Source organism: Globicephala melas, chromosome 6 (genome assembly GCF_963455315.2).
Source record: "Globicephala melas chromosome 6, mGloMel1.2, whole genome shotgun sequence".
NCBI classification, from domain to species: Eukaryota; Metazoa; Chordata; class Mammalia; order Artiodactyla; family Delphinidae; genus Globicephala; species Globicephala melas.
In genome coordinates this window covers 12275555-12302698 of record NC_083319.1, presented here as the reverse complement: position 1 = coordinate 12302698, position 27144 = coordinate 12275555, and the positions used below count along the sequence as shown (strand labels likewise).

At 42.0% G+C, this 27144-nt stretch overlaps 1 protein-coding gene across 6 annotated transcripts in view; it reads right to left on the bottom strand.

The window, feature by feature from the left end:
- STRBP (spermatid perinuclear RNA binding protein) overlaps positions 1 to 25796 on the bottom strand; it is a 136785-nt gene extending 110989 nt beyond the window's left edge. For 4 of the 6 annotated variants that reach the window (XM_030858729.2, XM_060300467.1, XM_060300462.1 and 1 more), the window contains exon 1: positions 25641 to 25796. The gene's annotated coding sequence lies outside the window, so the exon portion shown is untranslated. Of the gene's footprint in view, positions 1 to 24833; positions 24892 to 25640 lie in introns of those variants that run through there. The other 2 variants (XM_060300466.1, XM_060300465.2) reach the window with 2 other exon arrangements.
- Positions 25797 to 27144: the final 1348 nt, after the last annotated feature.

Sequence of the window (27144 nt, the reverse complement as noted above, 5' to 3'; positions counted from 1 at the left end):
ATTCTAAAATTTGTATGGAAAAGCACAAGATCTAGAATTGCTAAAACAATTCTGAAAAAGAATAAAAGGTGAGGAGTCACTCCACCCAATTTAAAGATTTATTATATAGTTACAGTAATCAAGACTGCATGGGGAGGACTTCCCTGATGGTCCAGTGGTTAAGAATCCACCTTCCAATGCAAGGGACATGGTTTGATCCCTGGTTGGGGAACTAGGATCCCACATTCCGCGGGCAACTAAGCCCTCATACAGCAACTACTGAGCACGCGAGCCACAACTAGAGAGCCCACGTGCCGCAACTACTGAGCTACACTCTGGCGCCCGTGTGCCACAACTACAGAGCCCACACACCACAACTAGAGAGAAGCCCATGTACCGCAACAGAGAGCCCGCGCCCTGCAACGAAAGATCCCACGTGCCACAACTGCGCCAAAAGACTGGATGCAGCCAAATAAATAAATATTTTTTTTTAAAAAAAGACTGTATGGGGCTTCCCTGGTGGTGCAGTGGTTGAGAGTCCGCCTGCCGAGGCAGGGGATACGGGTTCGTGCCCTGGTTCGGGAAGATCCCACATGCTGCGGAGCAGCTGGGCCTGTGAGCCATGGCCGCTGAGCCTGCGCGTCCGGAGCCTGTGCTCCGCAACGGGAGAGGCCACAACAGTGAGAGGCCCGCGTACCGCAAAAAATAAAAAAGACTGTATAGAGTATTGGCAGAAGAATACACATAGATCAATGGAACAGAATAGAGACCAGTATTAGAACCACACAAACATGTCCAACTGAGTTTTGAAAAAGGTGCAAAAGTAATTTAATGGAGGAAGGATAGCCTTTTCAACAAATGATGCTGGAGGAATTGGACATTCATAGGCAAAAAAAAAAAAAAAAAAGAACTTTGATCTATATCTCACATCTTATACAAAAAAACTAATTCAAATGGATCACAGACTTAAATGTAAAACTACAGAAAATCTTCAGGACATAGAGCTAGGTCTATAGTTCTCAGATTTGACACCAAAAGCAAGACTTGTAAAAGGAAACCTGAACTGGACCTCATCAAAATTAAAAACCTTTGTTCTATGAAAGACCCGGTTAAGAAGATTTTAAAAAAAAAAGCTAAAAACTGGGAGAAAATATTTGCAAACCATATATCCAACAAAAGACTTCTATCTAAAATATACAAAGAATGCTCAAAACTCAACAGTAAAAAAACAAAAACAAGCAATTCAATTAGAAAATGAGTAAAAGATGTTTCACTAGAAAGGACATATAGATGGCAAATAAGCACATAAAAAGATGTTCAATATCATCAGCCATCAGAGAAATACAAATTAAAGCCACAATGAGATATCACTGCATATTGATCTGAATGGCTAAAATAAAAAATAATTCATTGCAAAATAGTGGGAATGCAAAATAGTACAGCCACTTTGGAAAACCATTTGGTAGTTTCTTACAAAGCTAAGTACAGTCTCATACAATCCAGGAATCGCGCTGCTAGATATTTATCCAAATGAGTTGAAAATTTATGTCCACACAAATACCTGGACACAAATGTTTATAGCAGCTTTATTCATAATTTTCAAAAACTGGAAATAAGATGTCTCTCAATAGGTGAATAAATAAACTGTGATATATCCACCCAGTGGAACATTATTCAGCAATTAAAAAGATCAGCTATCAAACCACCAAAAGACATGGAGGAAACTTAAATGCATATTGCTAAGTGAAAGAAGCCAATCTGAAACGGCTATATAAACATATAATTCCAATTACAGTCATCCCTTGGTATCCACTATGCTTAAGCCCGTTGGGTTCCACATCTGTGGATTCAACCAACTGAAGACTGAAATTCCAAGGTTAATAAGCCACAGATATATGATATTCTGGAAAAGGGAAAACTATAGAGACAGGAAAACGATCAGTGGCTGCCAGGGGCTGGGGGTGGGGGAGGGATGAATAGGTAGAACACAGGAGATTTTTTTTTAGGACAGTGAAACTATTCTGTATGATATGGTGGATGTATATGTACTTGTGAAAACCCATAGAATGAACAACACGGAGAGTGAACCCTAATGTAAACTATGGACTTTAGTTAATAATGTACCAATATTGGTCTATCAATTTAACTACTGCAAGATATTAATAAAAGGGGGTACCAGTGAGGAAGGAAGATACATATGGGAACTCTGTATTATCTGTTCAATTTTCTGTAAACCTACAGCCGCCCTAAATAATAAAGTCTGTTAATTTTCCTTAAAAAACAGTAATAACATCAAATGCTGGTTAAGGTGTAGAGAAACTGAGCCACTCATACATTTCCTGGTGGAAATGTAATGCTACAGCCTCTCTGAAAAAGTACGGCAGTGTCTTACAAAACTATTATATTTACCACACAACAAAGCAATTGCACTCTTGGGCGTTAATCCCAGGTAAATGAAAATGTATACACAAAAACCTGTATACAAATGTTCACATCAGCTTTATTGGTAACAGCCAAAAACTGGAAACAATCTAAATGTCCCCCAATTAAACAAACTGAGACATACCTACCTACCATGGAATACTACTCAGCTATAAAAATGAACAAACTACTGATACTATTCAAACAACCTGGATGGATCTCAATGGAATTATGCTAAGTAAAAAAAGCCAATCTGAAAAGATTACATAGTATATGATTCCACTTTTATAACATTCTTGAAATGACCAAATTATACTGATGGATTATTAATGAATTTATTATTTCTTACGACAGCAAATGAATCTACAATTATCTCAAAAAAAGAAGTTTTTTATGCTCCAAAGATAAAGATATACTCTCCAAAATCAAATATTTCCTCTTGGGTGGGCTGACAAATTTCCCAGAGCAGTGGGTCTCAGCCTCAGGTGCACACAAGAATCACCTCTAAAAGTTCCGATGCTTAGGCAGTATCCTAGACCAACTCAATTAGACTCCCTCAAGGTGAAACCCAGGCATCTGCATTTTTTAAGCTCTCAGATAATTCCAAGGTGCAGTTAAGATTGAGCATTAGTATCTGCCAGAGTAAGAAGAGTCTTTTCAAAAGCAACCCTTTTTAGCATGCCAAGATTATTAACAAGTGTTAAGGACTGGCCATTAACAATTTGCTAAAATCTTAGCTACAAAAATCAATCCACTGATACATGGAAACTTTAACCCAAATCTCAACCAACTTCCAAAAACAGAAGACTCAAAGAATTAGCCCTAGAAAGACAACAGTTCATTATGGTATATTTTTAAATAACGTCCTTCCTTGGTAATGGAGTTTGAGTCAGAAGTTGAATTCTAGGTTCACTTTCATCTGTGAAACTTCTACAGATGTAAAAATGGAACTATTAATCTGGCTTTCCAAAATCTTTCAAGCAAAAAAGGTTACCATATTCCATTTAAGATTTAACGTAAAATCAATAGGAAGGATTTGAAACAATCTCATGACTTTCACAAATTTAACTACCTACACACAAACCATGAGAACAAGGCACAGAACACGAAGCATTTCAAATGAAGTGCTCTTTTCCACTTGCATGTGAAAAAGCAGCAGTGGCAGCATCACACAAAAAAAACGATTTAAAACTAAATGTCACGCAGGAACACTAAACACACCCAAACAAACCCACATACCACATAATTTAACACATCCGAGTAGCAGTGTCTAGGAAATGGAATAGCATGGATACTGCAAGGATTTGGCAGACTGACGTAGAGAGATCCACATTTCCTTTGCCTTTAACTGCCTCTTACATTACCCAAATAGCTTTTGGTTTTAGGTTTGTTTGGAGGTTCGGGGTGGGGGTAGGGGGTGGGGAATTCCACTGTATAAATTATTAATTTAAAACAGATTCTCAGCCCAGGTAAATTAAGTAAAAACACAAGAATCCTATCCCATAACAGAATTCGACAGTTGTATGGTGCTTAAAACATTAAAGTGATAAGGTCATTTTTAAATATGTGTAATCTTTTTACAAGTTCAGAAGAACCACAAATTATGGAGCTACAAACCACCAGCTATTCAAAAGAAAATTGTAGCTTATAAAATATTGGCTGACTGCCAGTACAAATGAATTTTTTTCCCTCAAACCAGCTTTGTAAGCCACAATACTCTTTCAAATGTGACTATAATCATATTATTGAATCAAAGAGTAATTATTAGACAGTAAAGGTAAGTTAATTCTTGGCCTAAAACAAGCTGTAAAAATCCACAAACAAACTGTTCACCAACACAGCAAAAGGTCACCTTGAAAATTTTCAATTCATTACTATTTTACCATAATTTCATCACACAACTAAGTAAAAATAATTTTTTAAGTTTGGAATCCAAATACCAATCAATAACTTTAAAGGAGGAGAATAACCACCATCCAACTACCACCCTCCCCCTTAAAATAGTTGTCCATTGAAAAATAGCAAAATTCCCACTACAATCCCAAAATATTTCCTTAAAAGTTACTGCCCAAATAGAAATGTAAAATTCACTTTGGAGGGCTTCCCTGGTGGCGCAGTGGTTGAGAGTCTGCCTGCCAATGCAGGGGACACGGGTTCGAGCCCTGGTTTGGGAAGATCCCACATGCCGCGGAGCAGCTAGGCCCATGAGCCACAATTACTGAGCCTGCGTGTCTGGAGCCTGTGCTCCGCAACGGGAGAGGCCGCGATAGTGAGAGGCCCGCGCATCGTGATGAAGAATGGCCCCCACTTGCCACAACTAGAGAAAGCCCTCGCACAGAAACGAAGACCCAACACAGCTATAAATAAATAAAATATAAAAAAAAAAAAATTCACTTTGGAGACAGACGAGGGTTCAAATCCCAGCTACACAACTTCTTAGCTAGTAAGTACCTTGCTCAATTAACCATTCCAGGCCTCACTTTTTTCATTTATAAAACGGAAACACCACTACTCACCTCACAGTGAAACTGTTAAGATCTAAAGAAGCAACACATGTAAAGTGCTTAGCACAGTGCCTGAAAAAGTGATGAGCACTCCATAAATGGAGGCCAACATAGCTGAATTACTATATTCAAACAAAGGGACTAGTCAGAACACTCACACTATTGAGAAGTCTGATGTCTTATCTAAGGGGTACATTAGAGATAACCCTGAATTGAACAAGCTGTAATAACAACAACAACAATAATAATAGCTGCCATATGAGTGCCTTCTCATGCTAGGCATTTTATAAATTTTTTAAAATCTTTTTAACACCTAATAAGGGAAGAACCAAGCACAAGGTGTACACAAGGTACTTTAGGCAACATTAAAATATTCCTGGAAAGTCTTGAGTGGAGATATTTACTGTGTATACCCATACATACATACTTTTGCCCCAAAGAAAGGGATCTGAATATTTTTCATTCTATTCTGAAAATATATATACATTCTAATATGTGTCAATAACATATTACTAATATCTAGTGTTCTTGGCACATTTTACTTCATCTTGTTTTCTTATTTATCAAATAGTTATAACTTTTCGATAGATGTCTGATAGATAACTAGTCCTACCCACATCACAGTGAATTAGTTATTTTTTAAAAAGACAAATAAGAAGCTATAAAAATACTGGAAAACATACAATCCTAAAAAAATAGGGTAACAACGTGAGAATAAAAATATAAATGCAATCTAATTTTGCAAGCCTAGATTAATTATTCTATATGAATTCTCCAGTCTAGCCTGACATTATGACTATCTGAATAAGCACTACACTTTTCCCCCATAAAGACAATGGCCTCCTCTTTCTCTCACTTATTTTTAGATTTTCTTTTTTTTTTGATGTGGACCATTTCTTAAGTCTTTATTAAATTTGTAGCAGTATTATAATATTGCTTCTGTTTTTTGTGTCTTGGTTTTTTGGCCGTGAGTCCTGTGGGATCCCAGCTCCCCGACCAGGGATCGAACCTGCAACCCCCTGCATTGGAAGGCAAAGTCTTAACCACTGGACTGTCAGGGAAGTCCCTCCCTCACCTATTTAAAACTCATTCTACCCAACACTGTATGTCACACTTGTTACAGAGAACACTGCATTAGTTATCTTGTCATGAAATTGTATGTCTAACCTCTCTAGTTAGACTATAAACTACTGAAGAGAAGGAATCCATTTTCATAATGCATAGTAGTACCTTAACACAAAGTCTTATCTATAAAAAGCACTTAAATATTCAATGACCAATTCACTGCATTTCAAAATTAGGCCACTTCTTATTTCAAGGCAAAAGATAGTTTCTGAGACTTATACAACAATCCATTCCATCTTAATTCCCAGATTACCCATTATTAAGCAGCAGTCTGCAAATCTAGTCACTATCTTTAATTTACCAATTTGTCTAACTTAACTGTGATCCAGGGACCTCTGGAGGTCTTAAAGACCCTTTCAGGGGTCTACAAGGCCAAAAGTATTTTCACAGTAGTACTAAGGCATTACATGCCTTTTTAACTCTCATTCTCTCACAAATGTAGAGTTTTCCAGAGGCTACATAATGTACAGAGATATAACAAAATGAAATGCATCACATTTGGAAGCTCAACATAATTCAGTGAACCAACATTTTCCAAATGACCAATGTAACAATGTTACAAAACTAGGTATGGATAAAGATCCATTCAAAATGCAGCAGATCAGGTACTTCCCTGGTGGTCCAGTGGTTAAGAATCCATCTTGCAATGCAGGGGATGCAGGTTCGACCCCTGGTCGGGGAACTAAGATCCCACATGCTGCAGGGCAAATAAGCCCGCGCGACACAACTAGAGAGAAGCCGTGCACTGCTTAATTAAGAGCCCGCGTGCCGCAACTAAGACCAGACGCAGCAGAAATATAAATAAATAATTTTTTTCAACAGATCAATAAATTTTAATGTGACAAAATATGAAAAGCTCACTGATCTGGATTCAAATTCCATTAAGAAACTACCATTTGTCAAGTTTTGGGTTTTTTAATAAATTTATTTATTTTTGGCTGAGTTGGGTCTTCGTTGCGGTGTGTGGGCTTCTCTTGTTGCGGAGCACGGGCTCTAGGCATGTGGGCTTCAGTAGTTGTGTCTCATGGGCTTAGTTGCTCCAAGGCATGTGGGATCTTCCGGACCAGGGCTTGAACCCATGTCCCCTGCATTGGCAGGTGGATTCTTAACCACTGCGCCACTAGGGAAGTCCGAAGGGGAACTGGTATAGTATTAAAGAAGAATATCCACAATTATCAGAAAAGGCTATTAAAATACACCTCCCCTGTTTCAAATTCAAATCTGTGTGAAGCCAAATTCAACCAGAACAACATACCACAACAGACTAAATGCAGAAGCAGCTATTAGAACCCAGCTGTCTTCTATTAAGCTATACATTAATGAGATTTGCAAAAATGTAAAAGCAATGCCACTCTTCTTGCTAAATTATTTTGTGTTTTGGGAAAGAGTTATTTTTCATTAAAAATATATCATTTGCAGGAAGTGGGGGAAATGGGTAGATGTTGGTCAAAGGGTAAAAAGTTATCGTTATATAGGATGAATAAACCTAGTAATCTAATGTCAAGCCTGATGGCTATAGTTAATAATACTGTACTGGATACTAGAAATTTGCTAAGACAGTAGATTTCAGGTGGTCGCACCACCAAAAGAAAAAAAAGGTAACTATACCAAAGATGGATATGGTAATTAGCTCGACTACAATAATCATTTCAATAGGTATATGTTTATCAAAACATCATGTTGTGTACCTTAAATATATACAATTTTTATTTTAAACGAAGTCACCAATCAACATTTGTAGTATGAGAGAGAGAATTTATAACTGCACAGTAATAGTTCTGGAAGAATACATGCTAAACTCTTGACCAGAGGGGTTGCAGTCTGTATATGACAGGAATTAAATAATTTCATTTTTTATTTTGATTCTATATTACTTTAATTTGCATGTATTACTTTTGTAATTTGAAACAAAAATTTAAAACCTAAAATCTTAAAAAATATACTTACACATATGTAATTTAACATTTGTTACTTTTAAATGAATTAACAAATATATACATTTTTAGCTGATATAATTTCTAATAATATAAACTTCAACAGATGTAACTCATATAAGCAAGAAATCTTTGGGGTCCCTCAATAATTTTTAAGGGTGTAAAGGAATCTTAAGTTTAGTAAGTTTGAGAACTGCTAGCGTAACTACATGTAGGTTGATTTTGGTGTTCCCCATACTATGCCCATTTTCCCTGGGAAATGAAGACATTTCCCAGGAAGGAACCACATCAACACTGTACGACTCGGAGCAGCTCTTGAGCGCAAAATGAATTTTGCTCTCATTTTGCAGTAAGCAGCCCTCTTACAATGAACTACTACTTAGATTTTCAGTGAAAGGATTTGGCAAAAACATCAACCATTCTCACTGATTCCCATTTCATAAAGAATAATCACTTAGCCATATGACCTGTTTTAAGTAATCAAGAAAAACAGTACAACATAGCACACAGTACTTATTGAGTCCATAGCCTATGCCGGGTACTGTGCTTTACTTACATTACTTCATAATCCTCACAACCCTGCAAACAAAGTATAACAGGGCAGGAAAGAGACTCGGATGCACTTGACAAAGGTCATACTGTTAATAAATGGTGGAACCAGGACTCAAAATCAGGACTGTGCGACTCAAAGTCCAGTGTTCTCCCCACTCTACCAGGTTAGCTCATAACACTAGACTGGAAATTAGACCTGTCACCTGCTCTCTGCGTCCCTGAGCAAGTCGCAACTTCTCTCAGCCAGTTTTCTCATCTACAAGATAAAAGAGTAAGTCGAGCTGATCTCCGAAGTCCCCTCCATAACTGATATTCTTAGATTATAATTCATCACAACCTCAAGCCTACAGTTTAGAGTAAAAGGCCTTTTGTACGCTTTTCTGAACAACAGAAGCGAAACAAGTAATGGGGGAAGTAATGAGTAACATTAATAGACTAGGATATAGATTTTCATGCTTTAATACTAACAATCATCATAAAATATACTATAAACACTAAGCAGGCACTGTGTACCTCTTTCATTCCAAGCAACCAGAGCTTCCTTCTCTGACATAAGCTTGGGCATTCAGCCAGCAGACATCTCTGAAGGTGGTAAGAACCCGTTAGCATGCAACACACGAACACCTCAGTGAAGGATTGCTATGAGGAGCAAATGCCTCATCATTAGCTTGTATAGGGAGCACCATCTCTTCTATGAGGTAAATCATACAATAATCAATGGAGATATTGGCCAAGCATTTCTGAGGAAAGGAGGGTAAGCTGCAGGAAGCTGTGAAAACTGACACATGGCACTTCAACATAAAAAAACCCCAAAAAAACCAAGAAGAAATGTATTGATTGCAGAACAGTATACATTACGAGGTTTTACTGTATTTGCATTGCACTGATATTTGTCTAGGCTAGCAAAATTTAGACTTCTTTCTACAAAAACTACAATTTGAACACAGTTTAATGTGTGCCAGACACTGTGCTGAGCCCTTTAGAGACATCACTCTCTAATCCTACTCTGCAAAGTTGTGAGGTCTTATATTCATTTTAAAAGGTGAGAGAAGGTCTTACAGCTAGTAAGTGGCAGAGAAAGGATTTGAAATCTGACCAATCCCAAAGTCTGTACTCTTTATGACATGTTTTTCCTGGTTCCAGAGAGAAAAAAACTCATCCCTTGGTCAAAGGAGAAAAATGATGTGTAATATTTGAGCCAAGTTAAAAGGGCATTTTTAAAAGTTTAAATAAAAAGTTTTTAAAAGCTTGAAATCCATTTATGTAAGTACCTACTGTTTAGATATTAGCAAAAGTCACAAGGTCACTGTCAAAAATCTATACTTCTTTGGACATCTATCAATACACTTAAACTCAGGACATCTGAGATGGCTGCTGTGGCTACAGCTTATATTCTTTTTATGCTCACATAACCTAAAAAAAAAATCTCTTTTGTCCAAAGTAGCCAGGAAGCTATCTTTTACATCCTTTTTACCCGAAATCCAGCATATCGAAGCAAATTACTCCAGTGCCTATTACTCAGGAGAAGTCACATCATTCAAAACACAGTAAAAAGTGACAAGGTGGGCTTCCCTGGTGGCGCAGTGGTTGAGAGTCCGCCTGCCGATGCAGGGGACACAGGTTCGTGCCCCAGGCCAGGAAGATCCCACATGCCGCGGAGCAGCTGGGCCCGTGAGCCATGGCCGCTGAGCCTGCGCGTCCGGAGCCTGTACTGCACAACAGGAGAGGCCACAATAGTGAGAGGCCCGCATACCACAAAAAAAAAAGTGACAAGGTTTATGAGGTGACTTGCCACTTCCAGGGGAATAACTGAAAATTGGCCTACTAAAGTTCTTTCAAACTTTAAAAAAGATACAATTAGGGTTTTTTCCAACAGGGGCAAAAGTGTAATTACAAAATCCTTCAACACACACAATTTGAGTTATTCTTCTTTGGAAGTGAACAACCACTTTTTTAAAGTATCTTAAAATGGAAAGTCAATCAAGCTCCAATACTGTTATGACTAATCACTAATTACTCAAGCAAATCAACTTATAATTTTAAAATCAAATAACAATTCACTAAAAATAAATGGAAAGGAAAAAAGGAAATATAGAATTTCTAAGAACACATCTCAGTAGCTACAATGCAATTTCTTCTAATTGTTTATAATAATGTCCATTAAAGAGTTCCAAAGGTTATTTCCTATTTTGCTTTCCCCCTATGGAATATGGATATCAATTGGTCAGGAGAAAGTGGTTATTACTGCAGACACTAACAAGACCAGCAAACTCAACTCCCCTTCCCTTATACGCTGTCCTGCTAAAACAGTCTTGGTCCCCTAGGACCAGGGAAGATGATCCCTTCCATTTGCTGCTTTTTGCAAACTTTTGGAACCAAATAGACATGGATTCAAATCCCAAGTCCACAACTTAACAGTTAAGTGATTTCAGAGTTACTGAACAAAGCCTTAGTTTTCTTATCTGAAATAGAGAAACCTTTCTGAAAGGCTAGTGTGAAGATTAGAGATAATATGCATAATGCTTGTCTGCTATTAGTACTGTTAATCATTATGTGCCTGACACTTTCTTTGTAATGCTGCTGTTGTTTGTTAAGTATAATAACATCTACTACTAAATAGCATTAAAGATGATTCTCTTTATTTCTCATTGGCAAATCAGAGATGGGTGACCTCTAATACAAACCTGCTATTGTTGACCTGGTCATAGTAAAGATTTTTATTTTAATTGTTTAAAGATTTTTATTTTAATCACTTAAAAATTTTTCCAATTGCTTAATGGGTCAGGAGTTTCACTTTGGAGTGATGGAAATGTTTTGAACTAGGTAGGGTGGTGGTTGCTCAACACTGTGAACGTACTAAATTTTAGCCACCAAATTGTTCACTTTAAAATGATTGATCTAAAACTGTTAATTTTCAGAAGGAACAAGGAAAAAAATATCCTAATTGTTCCTACTGAACGTCATTAGGTGCCAGCAATGTGACAAGTTAAACTAAGTTTATTCAAAGTTTTCTGGTCTACATTTCTAATGCAGCAGCCTGAGACGGTGGAAGGAGCCCAAGCCTGGAGGTCAAGAAATCCACTTCTCATCCCAACTCTGCCACCAGTGAGGTGTGTGATTTTGGACAAGTGCCTTAGCCACTCGATGTATCTTGAGTTCTACATCTGTCAAAGAACAAAGCAAGACTAAAAGAATCTCACAGGTTCCTCACAAGATTAAGATGTTACATGTTATAGTCCTGGCAAACAAATTATGTGAAATAAAATTGCCTAGATTAAAAAAAATTACAATATGTGCTACATCTGCAAAATTAACTACAACATATATAATACAAACTAAAAGCCACCACACCTCCATTGGACTGAAAAATGTAAGTTATCCTAAATAGGAAAACTTTCTCATTTCAGGGTAATTGGGTCCTGTTGACTCCTATTTACTGGAAAACAAGAACAGGCTCCATAAGGATATTGCCAAAATCACATTCACTGACATGATGATCTAAGCACAAAGGAAGAGAATTCAGAGATGACTAATGTGGTAAGCTCAAGATCATTCTAAACCAAGCTGGTGAACTGCAAGTTTTCAACTAACAAACTCAATGATGTCTTTTTATTCAACTATTTAAAAATCCATTAAGGGGACTTCCCTGGTGACACAGTGGTTAAGAATCCTCCTGCCAATGCAGGGGACATGAGTTCGAGCCCTGGACCAGGAAGATCCCACATGCTGTGGAGCAACTAAGCCCGTGCACCACAACTACTGAGCCTGCACTCTAGAGCCCTCAAGACACAACTACTGAGCCCACGTGCCACAACTACTGAAGCCCACATGTCTAGAGCCCGTGCTCCGCAACAAAGAGAAGCCATCGCAATGAGAAGCCTGCGCACCACAACGAAGAGTAGCCCCCACTCACCGCAACTAGAGAAAGCCCGTGTGCAGCAACGAAGACCCAACGCAGCCAAAAATAAACAGATAAATTTATTTTAAAAATAAAAATGCATTAAGTATAGAAATATAAATATCATGCATCATTAGCTAGCCTATAAATAAAAATTGTATACATTAATCAAAGTATTTTGCAAATAATTTTTTCCTATAAATAACCTTGGGGTCAAAAACTCCTCCTGCTACAAGGCTCTTTAAAAGGATATAAATCTAAAAGGACTTTATTCTGTTCTTGAATTTGCCTGGAATAGAAGCTAAATCCTCTGATATCTTCTGGTATTTTGTTAAGTCTAGGTTGTTAAAGAAATGTTTTGGCAACTAACACCTTAACTGCCATTAATTAGCATAGAGGGCTTGTCTTCCTCCAATACACCGCTAAGTCCTAAGGGAAAAAAGAGGGCTACGGCATGATCATGCAAACCTAAACCTTTTAACTCAAAGTGATCTCAACAAAGTGATCGAGGTAACTAGTTCGGAACTCCCATTCTGTTCTTTTCAAAGGGGTAAGACAGACACTCCTTAGATATCCACAGCCAGTGAATCAGCAGTAAAGGGACACTCAAAGGATAACATTTAGGTTGTATCAAGCTGCTGAAGTGCTTTAAAGCAGCTTATCTAACAAACTTAGTGAAACAAGTGGAGCCACTTACAAATCAAAAGAAAAGTTTGGATGACTTATCAGAAGTTTCCCAAATCAATTATCTAGATTCAGACCTCAATAATAGATTCAGAATTGAATCTTACTTCTCTTTCTGCCAATTAGTTGTATCAAAATGAAGGCATAGGGGCTTCCCTGGTGGCGCAGTGGTTGGGAGTCCACCTGCAGATGCAGGGGACACAGGTTCGTGTCCCGGTCAGGGAGGATCCCACATGCCACGGAGCTGCTGGGCCCGTGAGCCATGGCCGCTGAGCCTGCCCGTCTGGAGCCTGTGTTCCGCAATGGGAGAGGCCACAACAGTGAGAGGCCCACTTACGGCAAAAAAAAAAAATAAAAAAATAAAAAATAAATGAAGGCATAGAGCCACAGATGCACATCCTTTATAAAAAGATTCTTGACTTACTTTCTATCAGAACAATAATCACCTGGTGTCACCACCACACCTGCAAACTCAATACCAAAACTAAACTAAACCTGTCCCTGATCCCACCTCTCCTGGCTTCCCGACTTCTCTTCAGGACACCCCAGCCGGCCTGTCAACTAAGCTTGAAACCTTGTAGACTTGGAGCTCAGTCCTCACATCCAGTTACCAAGTTTCGTCAGTACCAAGGCATTCTTTTTATACCCACTTGCACTACCTTTATCACTTTTTTCCTCAAACTGTTACAACAGCATCTTAATCAGTATGTGTTCTGGCCTCTTTTCACATAAAGTTGTCAAATTCATAAAGGTAGCTCTAATGTCATCCCTCCACTCTTGCTCAATCAAAACCTTTCACTGAAGCCTCACTGTCAACAGAAAAAAGTCTGAATTCCTCATTCTTACATTCAAGGCCTCTATCAGTGACTCCAATATTCCACTCCAAACTTACACTCTACCAATTTCCTTCATATTCCCTTATCTTTAATTAAGTGAACCACTTGTTCTTTTCCATAGAAATGTTGAGCATTCTTATTTTGCCTACACAGTTCCCTCCGTATGGAATTCTCTTCTGCATTATCTCATAATCTAATCCCACTTTTTCCTGTGACTCAGCACAGGTACCACATACCACATCCTCTCTTAAGTCTCTCCCTTATTCCCCTTAGCAGAAATAATTCCTTGCTCTTCTAAATTTCTGGACCATTTTAAGTACTTACTTTAAAAAAAACCTTACAGATATCTCAAAATCATACCATCACCTCCCCTCATAGACCGTAAGCTCTTAAAGTTCAGGGTCTATGTTTTATCTTTGTATCCCCCAATGCAACTAGCATAGTACATAACAAGTACTCAAAATTATAACGAATAAATAATAAAACCTATTAGCAGTCTGAAGAAAGGATATTCAGAAGAATCAGAAATACATCAAAAAGACATCAAGGTGCACAGTATTCCATAGGAAAAACCAAAATTCCAACTAAACACTACAACTGTAATATCCTTTACCAAAGTAATAGACTACAACTAATAAAAGAATAGTTCACTGAACAAATACTCAAGAACACAAAACCAACATTAATCCTTGCCTTTATGGAGCTTAAACACTAGTGAAGGGGAAAAAGCAATAAACAAAATAAGCAAGGAAAATATACTATAAGTTAAATGGTTTCAGTGGTATGCAGAAAAAGAGGCTGGGAAAAGGAGGCTAGGGAGGGCCAGAAACGGATGAACTGCCATTTTAACAGAGTGGGAAGGAAAGGCCTCACTGGAAAGGGGAGATACGCACAAAGACCTGAAAAGGATGGAGCCACGCATGTATCTGAGAAACAGCATTCTAGGCAGGGCAAACAGCAAATGCAAAGGACCTGAGACAGGAATACGCCTGGCACGTTAAAGGAACAAGAAGAAGGCCACTGTGGTCAGAATGGAGTAAGCAAAAAAAAAAGAGGTCAGAGAGAAAAGAAGGGGGACTTCCGTGGCAGCACAATGGTTAAGAATCCGCCTGCCAATGCTGGGAACACAGGTTCGAGCCCTGGTCCAGGAAGATCCCACGTGCCGCAAAGCAACTAAGCCCGTGCACCACAACTACTGAGCCTGCACTCTAGAGCCTGCGAGCCACAACTACTGAAGACTGCGTGCCTAAAGTCCACGCTCCACAACAAGAGAAGCCACCACAATGAGAAGCCGTCACTCACCGCAACTAGAGAAAGCCCACGCACAGCAACAAAGACCCAATGCAGCCATAAATAAACAAACAAACAAACAAATAAAGAGGAAAGAAGGGATCCAATCACTTACAGCCTTGATAGGACTTGACCTTTTACTCTGAAAAAGATGGGGAATCACTAAGGGTTCTGACCAGAAGGAGACAAAAACCTGACTTACCTTTTTAAAAGGATCATTCTTGCTACAGTATTGCAAGCAGACTATAAGGGGGCAAAAGCAAAAAGAGCTACTGCAGTAATTCAGAGGAGCTGATGTAGACTCAACTCAGTAGACGTGATGAAAAGTGGTCAGAGTCTGGATATATTCTGAAGAAAGGACTGGCAAGATTGCCTGGTGGGTCAGATGTGTGTGAGAGGAAGAGAGTCAAGGATGACTCCAAGTTTTGGCCTGAGCAACTAGAAAGTCGGAGGAAATTGCTATTTACTAAGATGTGGAAGACGACAAGAGGGGCAGAGGAAATAGGGAGTCTGATTTAGGACAAGTTCAGTCTGAGATGTCAATGAAATATGTAAGTGGAGGTATCAAAATAGGCAGTAACCTGGAGTTTCAGATAAAAATTTTGGGAGTCATCAGCACACATATGGTATTTAAAGTCATGAGGTTGAATGAGATCACCAAGAGAATGAGAATAAAGAGCAGAGATCCCATGGGGCAGTCCAATATTAAGAGGTAGGAGTAATGAGGAAGAACCAACAAAGGAGACTGAGAAGAAGCCAAGGAGGTAGAAAGAACACCAGCAGAGTGTGGTGTCCTCGAAAGCAGAGCATAAAGTATTTCAAGGAAGGAGGCATCTACTGTGCCAAATGCTGCTAAAAGATCAAGTAAAAATTAAACTTGGTAGTTTTGACAACAGCAGTTTCAGTACGGTGATGGAGTTAAAGTCTCACTGCAGTAGGTTCAGGAGAAGACAGGAAAACTGTAGATGAGTAGAAACAACTTTTTTAAGAAGTTGAGAAATTGGGTTGTAGCTAGGAGAGACAGTGTGGTCAAGAAAAGGTCATTTAAAAAAATAATAGATTAAATAATAGCATATATATGCTGACTGGAATGAGCCTGTAGACAGGAGAATAATGATGTTGCAGGAAAGAAGGAAGACGGACATGATTTCAACTGCTAACAGAATTTCACCAGAAGAGTCAAATAGCTCAATGATGAGAAATTTCACTAGGTTAGTGGGCAATAATTTCAGAGTACTGTTATTCTTTGGGATATTCAAGAAGGGAGGAGGGCAACCCATAATTCTAATTCACATGCCATAGGAGGCTGGGCCATTTACTGAGAAACTTCATGTTAGGCATTTTATGTGTTATTTCATTTAAGCTCAAAATAACTTCATGAGGTATTATCTTTATGTTACAGATAAGGAACCAGAAGCTCAGAGAGCTAGTAATTTGATTAACACACAAAGCTGGTGAGTGGTAGAGCTATGTTTCAAATTCAGCTCCTTCTAAGTATTAGATAAAGAATTATTGTTAATTTAGAGGGTTAAAATAGTTTTGTGGGGGTTTTTTTGAGGTTCTTATCTGTTAGAAATACACACTAAAGTATTTATGGATGAAAGCGTATGATGTCTAAGATATGCTGTAGGGGCTTCCCTGGTGGCGCAGTGGTTGGGAGTCCGCCTGCCGATGCAGGGGACACAGGTTCGTGCCCCGGTCTGGGAGGATCCCACATGCCGCGGAGCGGCTGGGCCCGTCAGCCATGGCTGCTGAGCCTGCGCCTCTGGAGCCTGTGCTCCGCGACGGGAGAGGCCACAACAGTGAGAGGCCCGCGTACTGCAGGGAAAAAAAAAAAAAAGATCTGCTGTAAATACTCCAGCAAAAACAACAACAAAAATTGTTAATGAGAGACCGATGAAACAAGAGCAACAAGATGCTGGTAACTGTTGAAGCTAGATGACGGGTACATGGACGTTCACCGTACTGTTCCCTTTTATGTACATCTGAAAATGCCATGATAAAAAAAAAAAAAATCCAGGTCCTCTGAGTCAAATTGCTCATTACTTCAAAGCCTGTCCTTAATTTCTACTCAAACCTCCTTTCAAAGAAAGTTATGTGCTTCACAGCTTACAAACAATTTTCTTATCTTCTTTAATCCTCACTATAATTCTGTAAATTAGGGGTTTTATTCCAATTTTATACACGAGGAAAGAGATCTATGACTAGTAAACAGCAGGATCAGACCTCTGAGCCAAGTCTTTTTGTGTCAAAAACATTCTTCTACTACCCAATAGAGCAATCGATGTTGCACTAGGGTCACCTCTGGGCATACCTATAAGGAGAGTCCACCCAAGTGCTAGCCCTTTCCCTCAGATTCAGTGCTACTGCATAATCCTAGGACCCTGAGTTTCCTAAGAAAGAAGCATTATTCCAGGTAGCCCTTAAAAAGCCTTGTACTCAGGTGCTTGACTAAAAGAGGCAGGAGGCAGGTTTCAAATTTCTGCAGCCATCAACCTTCCTTGCCAAATTTGGGGACTATCAGGAATTTGATACACAACTTCTGAAAGGGTGTTCTGAAAGCCTGCTTATCTCTGCTCCAGGGTCAACTCTTCTTGCCTCCATTTCTTCAAATGTAATACTCTGCTGTTCACCTACACAACTATCATAGGGACCAAAGTCCAGGTATGTGAACCCTGAGCTCTAAAAATAAACAACACTACTAAACAATACTGACCAATTTCAAAAGCCAATTTTGTGTAACTCCACAACACTTACCACAAAGCTGGCTTATCAGAAAGCATCACAGTTGATACTTATTTTTAAGATACATCTTTTAAAAAGCCTCATCACTGCTATTTTTGATATCTGTCCTCCCATGCTAAACTTGACGTTATAAGCATATTTAGAGCTTACTTCAAAAACAACCGAAAGGGACTTCCCTGGTGGTCCAGTGGTTAAGAATCCGCCTCCCAAAGCAGGGGATGCGGGTTCGAGCCCTGGTTGGTGAACTAAGATGCCACATGCCATGGGGCAACTAAGCTCACGTGTGGCAACTACTGAGCCTGAGTGCTGCAAACTACAGAGCCCACACGCTACTAGAGAGAAGCCCGTGCCACAAAGAGCCCGCGCGCCACAATGAAAGATCCCACATTCCCCAACAAAGATCCTGCATGCTGCAACAAAGATCCCACGTGTCACAACTAAGGCCCAATGCAGCCAAATAAGTAAATAAATACATTTTTAAAAACAAAAGCAACCAAAAATATGTATACCAAGGGCACTACATGTTTATTCTCTCCAGCTGCTAACCTACACTACCAAAATTGCAACACCTTTCCCCTCTAGTTCACTAACTTTGCTAACTAAAACTGAGCTGTCCAGAGTTAAGTCAAGAGCCACCCAGTATCCAGTAGTTCCATTAGGTTAAAATGTAGGTTGCCTAAGCTCTATAAAAGCCTAATCACTGCATGATTAGATGCAATGTTTGAGGAGTTTCAGACTTACTTGGAATTATAAACATCATAAGAATGAACTGCCTTGGGACTTCCCTGGTGGCAGAGTGGTTAAGAATCCACCTGCCAATGCAGGAGACACGGGTTCGAGCCCTGATCTGGGAAGATCCCACATGCCACGGAGCAACCAAGCCCTCGCGCCACAACTACTGAGCCTGCGCTCTAGAGCCCGAGAGCCACAACTACTGAGCCCACATGCCACAACTACTGAAGCCCGTGCACCTAGAGTCCATGCTCCACAACGAGAAGCCACTGCAATGAGAAGCCTGCACACTGCAATGAAGAGTAGCTACTGCTCGCCACAACTAGAGAAAGCCTGCGCGCAGCAACGAAGACCCAACCCAGCCAAAACTAAATAAACAAATAAATAAATTTTTAAAAAAAGAATGAACAGGCTTCCCAGGTGGCGCAGTGGTTGAGAGTCCGCCTGCTGATGCAGGGGACACGGGTTCGTGCCCCGGTCCGGGAGGATGCCGCATGCTGTGGAGCGGCTAGGCCCATGAGCCATGGCCGCTGAGCCTGTGCGTCCGGAGCCTGTGCTCCGCAATGGGAGAGGCCACAACAGTAAGAGGCCCATGTACCGCAACAACAAAAAATAATAATAATGAACTGCCTTCATCTTACCTTTTAGAAACAAAACACTACCCAGCTGTCTTAAAATATACTGATTTTTAGTTAGGCTGACTAAACACAGGTAACCAAAATTACGGACTCCATTTTCACATTAAGGGTCAATCTATCTAGGGAAGGACGTGTTCTTTACTCAAAACAATATTATTGAGCCCTACTAAGAAATCTCAGGTCTGGCACAAAACATGCCTTTGAGCCTAAAGCCAGCACATGTTTGCTGACGTAAACTGACAAAACAGGTAAGCATCATAAAAAATAAATAAAAATCTACACAGAGTCTTTAGGACAATTACTTTCTGCTTTAGGTCAATGGTATTAATATCGTTAAATTCAACTCATAAACAAAATGCTGATCTAACCAACTGGATATCATGAAAAGCCCTGGCACCTGGAAAACTGCAAAGAACAGGAAATTCTGCAGGTGCAGTAAGAAACTACACCTTATCCATGACCCAGAAATGCCTTAGAATTTGTCACACAACCTGCTGCAGAATTCTCACTTTTCAAATGGAAATGAACCATGAAGTCACACAACCCAAAGCTGTGATTTAATTATTGATATAATCAACTGCACCCTTTTGAGTTGTGCTAAAGTTAACTAAAGAAAGCAGATGTTCTACACAGTGTTAGTTATGTCATAAGTTAAGAGAATTTGAATATCAAATAACTAAAATTTAGGACTGCCTTCATTCACTCCACAACACACATATTGTTGAGACAGACACCATACTTCTCAAAAATGATACACTTAAAGGACCCTCAGGACAAGAAATAAAAGACATGAAGGTGAGAGACCAGGTCATTTGGTCACCTCACTATTTAATGCAAGACCTAAAAGTTAAAGATTTGCAGGTCTTTCAGGCTCAAACCATTTAAATATTCAGCTCACCATTAATCTGGTCTCATTACTTTATTCCTTTCTGTTTTAACTGACGTATAAATTTAACTTACATCTCTCAATAAACAGTTTTCTAAAATTAAACTGAATTATGAAGCCTCTCATAATTACCTGTCAGAAAGTTTTTCTACAGCTGAACAAAATTTTTAAAACAACCAATTTTCCAATAAAAGGGTCTATGCAAAACAAATGAAAGCAGAAGAGCAGTAAGATGGGTAATGGTGTCCAAACATGTTATAAAAGAGAGTAAACTATTAAGAATAGATCAGCTAGCATAGAAAGACTATCAGAGCTGGGTATTACCAAGCTCAAGCAAATTAATGCCTAATAAAGCAACTTACTATTTACATTTTTGCAATGTCAATCAGGACCAGATCTGGAGGCTTTTTACAACTAATAAACCAAACACAACATTAAATAAACATTTAAAAATCATTCCTGGGACTTCTCTGGTGGTGCAGTGGTTAAGAATCTGCCTGCCAATGCAGGGGACATGGCTTCGAGTCCTGGTCCAGGAAGATCCCACATGCCGCGGAGCAACTAAGCCCATGCGCCACAACTACTGAGCCTGAGCTCCAGAGCCCACGAGCCGCAACTACTGAGCCCACGTGTCACAACTACTGAAGCCCACTCGCCTAGAGCCCGTGCTCCACAACAACAGAAGCCACCACAATGAGAAGCCCACACACCACAACGAAGAGTAGCCCCTGCTAGCCGCAACTAGAGAAAGCCTGCGCGCAGCAACGAAGACCCAATGCAGCCATAAATAAATAAATTTTAAAAATAAATAAATAAAAATAAAATGAAAATCACTGCCCCCCAAATAGAGCATAACCTGTCAATGGGCTTGGAAATGTGAAATGGATAGGTAATTATTTGCTAACTAAAACTTAAAAAAGGAAAAAGTATGCAATAAATCTGAAAAAGGAGGCTCAATGCCACTAGAAGAAGCGATAGCCCCATTTTTCTGTTCAAGTCACTCAGAATTAATCAATTTTCTGCAAAAAACATAGGGAAATTATATTATTCCTGATTTAAAAATTGAATTCACTGAGTGAGAAAAGTACTCTGTGTCTGGAAATTCATGCTTAGAACTCAGAATGTCTCTCACAAGTTTCTGCTTGACTCCAGAATTCAAATCAGCACCAATACTCAGCTGCAGAAATGAGCCAGGAAAGATATGTAGACAGTAAAGAATGAACAAACTTCAATTTGCAGATATCTCTGATATTCACATAAGTTTCATCTCTATCCAAGTTTCTCATTACAAATTAACCCACCTAACGCCAAACTCTGAAGTACTAATTATTATTTGACCAGGCTAAAAGGAAAAAAAGAACCAAAGAAATAACATCTATTACCCCTATTTACATAGTCCTAATCTTCGTGAAAGGTTTAAACTTGTTTTATATAAACCATCTCAATTCTCATGGGAGATAGATAAAGAGTCAGGTTTCTGGAGGAGAAACAAGCACAAAGGGATTAAGTATCTTGTCCAGCAAGTCACCAGTGAAAATAAAACCAGACCCAATTATTTAGCCTACAAAGTCTAAACAACCTGCTTTCCTTGGTTCATAAACTTAGGATAATATTTTAAAGTGCCTACAAATTATCCCAAACCATAGAACTTCACGGAACAATACATATAATCAGAACACTATGCCAGAATTGAGTATTCTGAACAAGAAAGTACTGCTTGCGCCAAATCAATGAAATGAACCAACACAATGGACTTTAAAAATACAAGGAGGAAACAATAGTTATACGGGAGAGAATTTTCAAAGGTCACTCTATTCATCTTATATCTTACTGCTCAAATTATCTGCCAGGAAGCCAAAGGGGTCAAACATGATCCTTATAATTATATTCAACACATATATAAAATCTCAAAATACCGCTAAGAGTTTCAATCAAAGCCATTTATATTTTAAAAACTTTGCCCTCCAAAAATAAAATCTTATAGCAATGTCTTTAGAGCGTTACTTTGCTGCCTTCATGATACGCTTCAGTATACACTTCAAATTTGAATTTTAAAAATGATTAGCTTCCAGTTTATTTTTAAAATATTTATATTTACAGATACAGATTACTTAAAATGTGGTGTTCTGCTCAGCTCTCATTATGTTTAGGCAAGATTCCCACTTCCACTCAAACTTATTATTTGAACTTACAATGGCTGCATTATTCAAACTTAGAATTTAGATACTTCCTAAATGGATAAAAGAAGAAAACTAATCAACCCAGAAAGCTTCCCAAGGTACCAAAGAGGACCTTTTATTTGAGATCATACTAGGTACCACATTATACAATACATGAAGCCCACAAAGCAATAATTGAAGTTATCTCTGCAACATGATGAAATCATTTTTTTTGCAAAATCTGACAAGACTGAATTTTCAACTGTCAAAAGGGAAATCGTTTTCCAAGATTGTAGAAAACCCTGCTTACCGAGGCAATCTCAAAGCAGTTTCCTTAATCCTTCCAAATCCCAAAGAATCTAACACAAGCCACAGAACACTGAATGAGACCTGCTGAAATGTCTGTGCTCAAACCCCTAAAGGTTATTCCATATGTCCACACAATCCATGAAGTCTTTCCTAAATAAAGCTAACACTGCACTCCTCAACTTAAATTAAAATACCAGAAAATCCAAAAGCCTCTAACTAAATTTTACATGAACTATTTGGGGATAAAAGCTGACAACAAAGGATCTGTTATCTGCACCTTGAAGAGCCATAGAACTCCATTCCTGCCACTTTCAGAAGCTGAATGTACATTACCTCTGTCTGCCTCTAGCATGGGACTCAGATATTACATCACTCAAATGCCTGAAAACTGCCCTATTACCCAGAAAGCACCAGGGTACCTGAGACACTGCACCAAGGTATCCCTTCCTCCCTCTGATACATAGCCCTCAAACACGCTGGGCCCTGCTCTCTTGCAGTATCTTCACAAAGACATCTGCCCTTCACCTGCTGCAATTCTGTTTCTGTTCACTCTTGGTGTACTCCTCTTGACTCTGTATGCCTCTTCTATTTGCCCACTCATCTGGCCAATGCACTAGGACGATACTCCACCACACAACTCCTCCAAATTTGGGAGTGTGTACTCAGGTCTCCCTTAGCCCTTCCCCATTCACTGGGTTCTGGAACTAAAATCAGGCTTCACGATCTCTCTGATCCTAGAAGCATGAACTTTCATATATGGTAAAGGGCTTAATGTTCTCCATTTTCCAGTACCATCATTCCAGGATCCACACACACAACCCCACACACTCTCCAGTTCCTGTGAAGGTCAGAATTTAATCCCCTCCTCTTTAGTTTCTTTTTTTTCCAACTTCTACACTCCGCTCTTCTGTATACTTACAGTGACCTAAAAAACTGTGGCCCTTTTAATCTCTCAAGACCCCAAGTTTTCCAATCTCTCTCCACACTTCAGGACCCGCTCTTTCCATACTCTTTTGAAGCAATGTGATTTCCTAATTCTCTCCAGCCTGAATACTCACTTCCTGCTCTAAACCTGGGCCTCCTACTTCCCCACCACTGCCCCAATCCAATACACAACCTACCCCTTTCTAGTAACAGACATGTCCACACACATCCCCACCTTACCCTTTCCTTACCCCACTACAGGCACTACGCATTCTTCTACATCCTCTACCCAAAGATATCCTGTCTTCCCCCTTTCCTTCCCTTTATTCCCTACCTACCTCCTTCCCTCTACCAGACAAAATCTAGCCCCCCAAACCCATGCTTCCCTCCCTGCACATATTGTATACTTGTCTTCAAACCTATCCCCTACGCATCCCCTCTACTGATTTCCCTCCCACACACTCCACCCCCCCTTTCCTTGTCCCCAACTTCCCTCCACAAGTGCTGCCCCGGAAACATTTCCTTCCATCTGCTCCCCCTCCCCACCTCACCTGCCACTCGAAGAACATCTCCCTCCCCCCACACCTCTGGCCCTCCACCTCACACACACTCCACTCCACCTGTCCCCTCCAAGGTCTCCCCAACCCCGAAGTCCCCTCTCTCGCTGCTCCCCCACCTTCATCCATACTTCCTTCAAGAACACCCTCCAGGGACTTCCCTGGTGGTCCAGGGGGTAAGACTCCACACTTGCAATGCAGGGGAACTAAGATCCCATATGCCATGTGGCATGGCCCCCCCCAAAAAAAAAGAACACCTTCCATTTCACTCACTTGTCCTGTTCTTCGCTAAATGCCCCGACATCTCCTCTCCATCCCCATCACTCTCTCCCACTGTCCCCACTTCTCTGTCAAACCCCTCAAACTCAGACCCTGATCCAAATGCCCTCCCCCTTCTGCCCTCTACTCATCTCCCCTGAGCACGGCTACCAGAGAGATACCTGCCTTCTGCCCTCACATGCTTTCCCCTGGCAGGGCCCTTCTATCCAGCCTCAACACCCTCCTGCCTCCCTCCTGGCCAGACACTGCCCTCACACCTCTCACAGGTCTCTTGAAGCCTCTGGGCCTATCCTCCCGCACCTCCTGCCTGAACACCTCACCATCACTCCAGAGACCCCCCCCCCGACACCCTCCTTCCCCGCCAACCCTTTCCACGCTCACCCTGCCACACTGTCCCCGAGCCGGACACCTCCGCATTTCCCTTCACATTTGTCCGCGGTCTTCCTGATTATCTTGCCCCCAGTCCCTGTCCCTCGCACGCAGCCCCGGCCGGGACATCGCCTCTTCCATGACTCCCCTGAATCCCCAGTCTTCTCCTTCCATTCCCATCACACTCGCCCCTGCCCTCCCCAAGCCTCCCTCACACCCTCCCGAACCCCCACGGGCTGCCCCCCATTCGCCCGACCGCCCTCCAGCCCTTCCGCGCTCGCCCCGGCCCCCATGGGTCCCCAGAACCTGCCTGAAGGCCCTCAGCCTCCACTGGGCCGGATCCCTCACCCTTCCTTCTCCCCCAAATCTGCCCACACCCTCCACCCGCCCCCGCGCAGTCTCTCCCCCAGCCCCTGCCCCCAACGTCCTCCAACACCTGCCCAGAACCCTTCGTCCTCTATCCCACCCAGAGCCCCCGGTGCCAGGTCCCCCCACACTGCCCACGCCCTCCCTTCGCTCGGGGCCGGGACGCTGTGCCCCCCAAAGGTGAGGAAGGCTGCCCGCTGCCCTTGCCCGAAGCGGCCGGGGTACCGCAACTGCGGCGGCGGCGGCCGCCACAATGCCGGAGCCACGGGGGCCGGGATTGCTCCCCGCTCTCCGCCCCGGCCGCCGCTGCCGCCACCGCCGCCGCTGCTAAGGACGCACAACAAACAATGCGGGGCCCGGGCCGGCACCGCCAACCGCCTCAACCGCCGCCTTAACCGCCGCCCGCCCGGGACGGCCAGCCGCGCAGGCGCCTGCCCCTCCGCCGCAGCCTACCCGCGCCGCCGCGCTCTGCCCGCTCCCGGTCCCCGCTCCCGCTCCGCCGCCGCCGCCACCTCGTCCGCCTGCGTCTCCGACTCCTCAGCCCAGCGGCGGCGGCTGCGGCGGTTGCTGCCCTGGTGGCGCTCGCGGCTCCGGTCTCCGTTTCGGCGGCGGCGGCGGCGGCGGCGAGCACGTGACGCATCCGAGGGCGCCCATTGGCCGGGCCGGGGGGCGGGCCCCGCGGCTGCTGGGAAACGGAAAGCCCGCCCCCTCGCTCGCCGCGCGCCCCCTCCACGCGCGCTCTGCCGCACCTGAGAGCGCCTGCCAGCGCCCGCCGCCGCCGTGCCGCGCCACCGCCTGCGCCAACTGCGCACCTGGGAGCGCGCAGGGAGCACACGCTGGTGGCGGCCGCATGCACCTGCGAGCGGACGCTTACGTAAACTGCGTCCCCGCCTTCCTCCCAGCGCCTGGCCCCCTCCTGCTGCAGCACCTGAGCCCCGCTGCGCTAGCGGCGTAACTGCTGCGGAGCGGGGACGAGCTGCGCAGGGAGGCGAGCGAAATGCACGGAAACTTCGTAACTTCCGAATCTGGGAGCGGCTCCCGGCCGCCGCCAGGGCGAGCCGGCCTTTCCCGCCCAGCGCCCCAGTGCTCGGTATCCGCCAACTCAAGTAGTTACGCAAACGGAGTAGGTGCCATAATGCCTCTCCAGGTGGAGGAGGGGGAGCCCAGTGAGCTTTGACTAGTTAAAAGGTTGGAACCCAGCTTCCACACCTCCTACACCAACCAGCTGTGTGACCTTGACCAAATTACAGAACCACTCATCCTCAGTTTCCTGGTCCGGCAAGCTGGGACAATAATTCCGATTTAGGAGCTGTTGGAGGGATAGATAAAAGACAATAGGTGCGAATTCTCCTAGCACATTGCAGTTTAGTCAGCAACCTCCTCTCCTTCTCCCACTCTTCATGGACCTCCCTGGGACTGAGTTGGGGCCAGGACCTCTCTGACCTCCTTAGAGTTAGGTCAGACTTTGGCTGAACCCCTGCCCAGCCTGTGCTGGGGGAAGAAATGAAGGTTTGCTTTTTATTTTACGTTCACTATCCCGGCACCTTCTTGGTACCCAGCATTCTGCCAGCGAGGTGGGCCCCTACTGCTGAGTACCTCATGCATGACAGGTGCTGTACTGGGGGCTGGGATGCACAGGTGAATGAGATAGGTCCTTGCCCTAAAGGAATTCCCAGCCTAGGGTGGAAATGACCTGACCACAACTTGACGATAGCTGGGCCAACTTGACCCTCCAGTTACACTGAACTTGAGAACTGTGGTTGACATAATATGGCACTTCTGAGCCTCCTGAGTCAAGTGCTAGGCCCCAAATCCTTTTCTATACCCTCTCCCCACCTCCAACCACCATACCTTTCTTTATCCTCCTGAAAAACTCCTTGGTGTTCTTATCAGTCAGCTCAGAATGTATTCTCTGCAGAACTCCTTGGCTGCCTTCAACACATTGCCTAAACTCCCA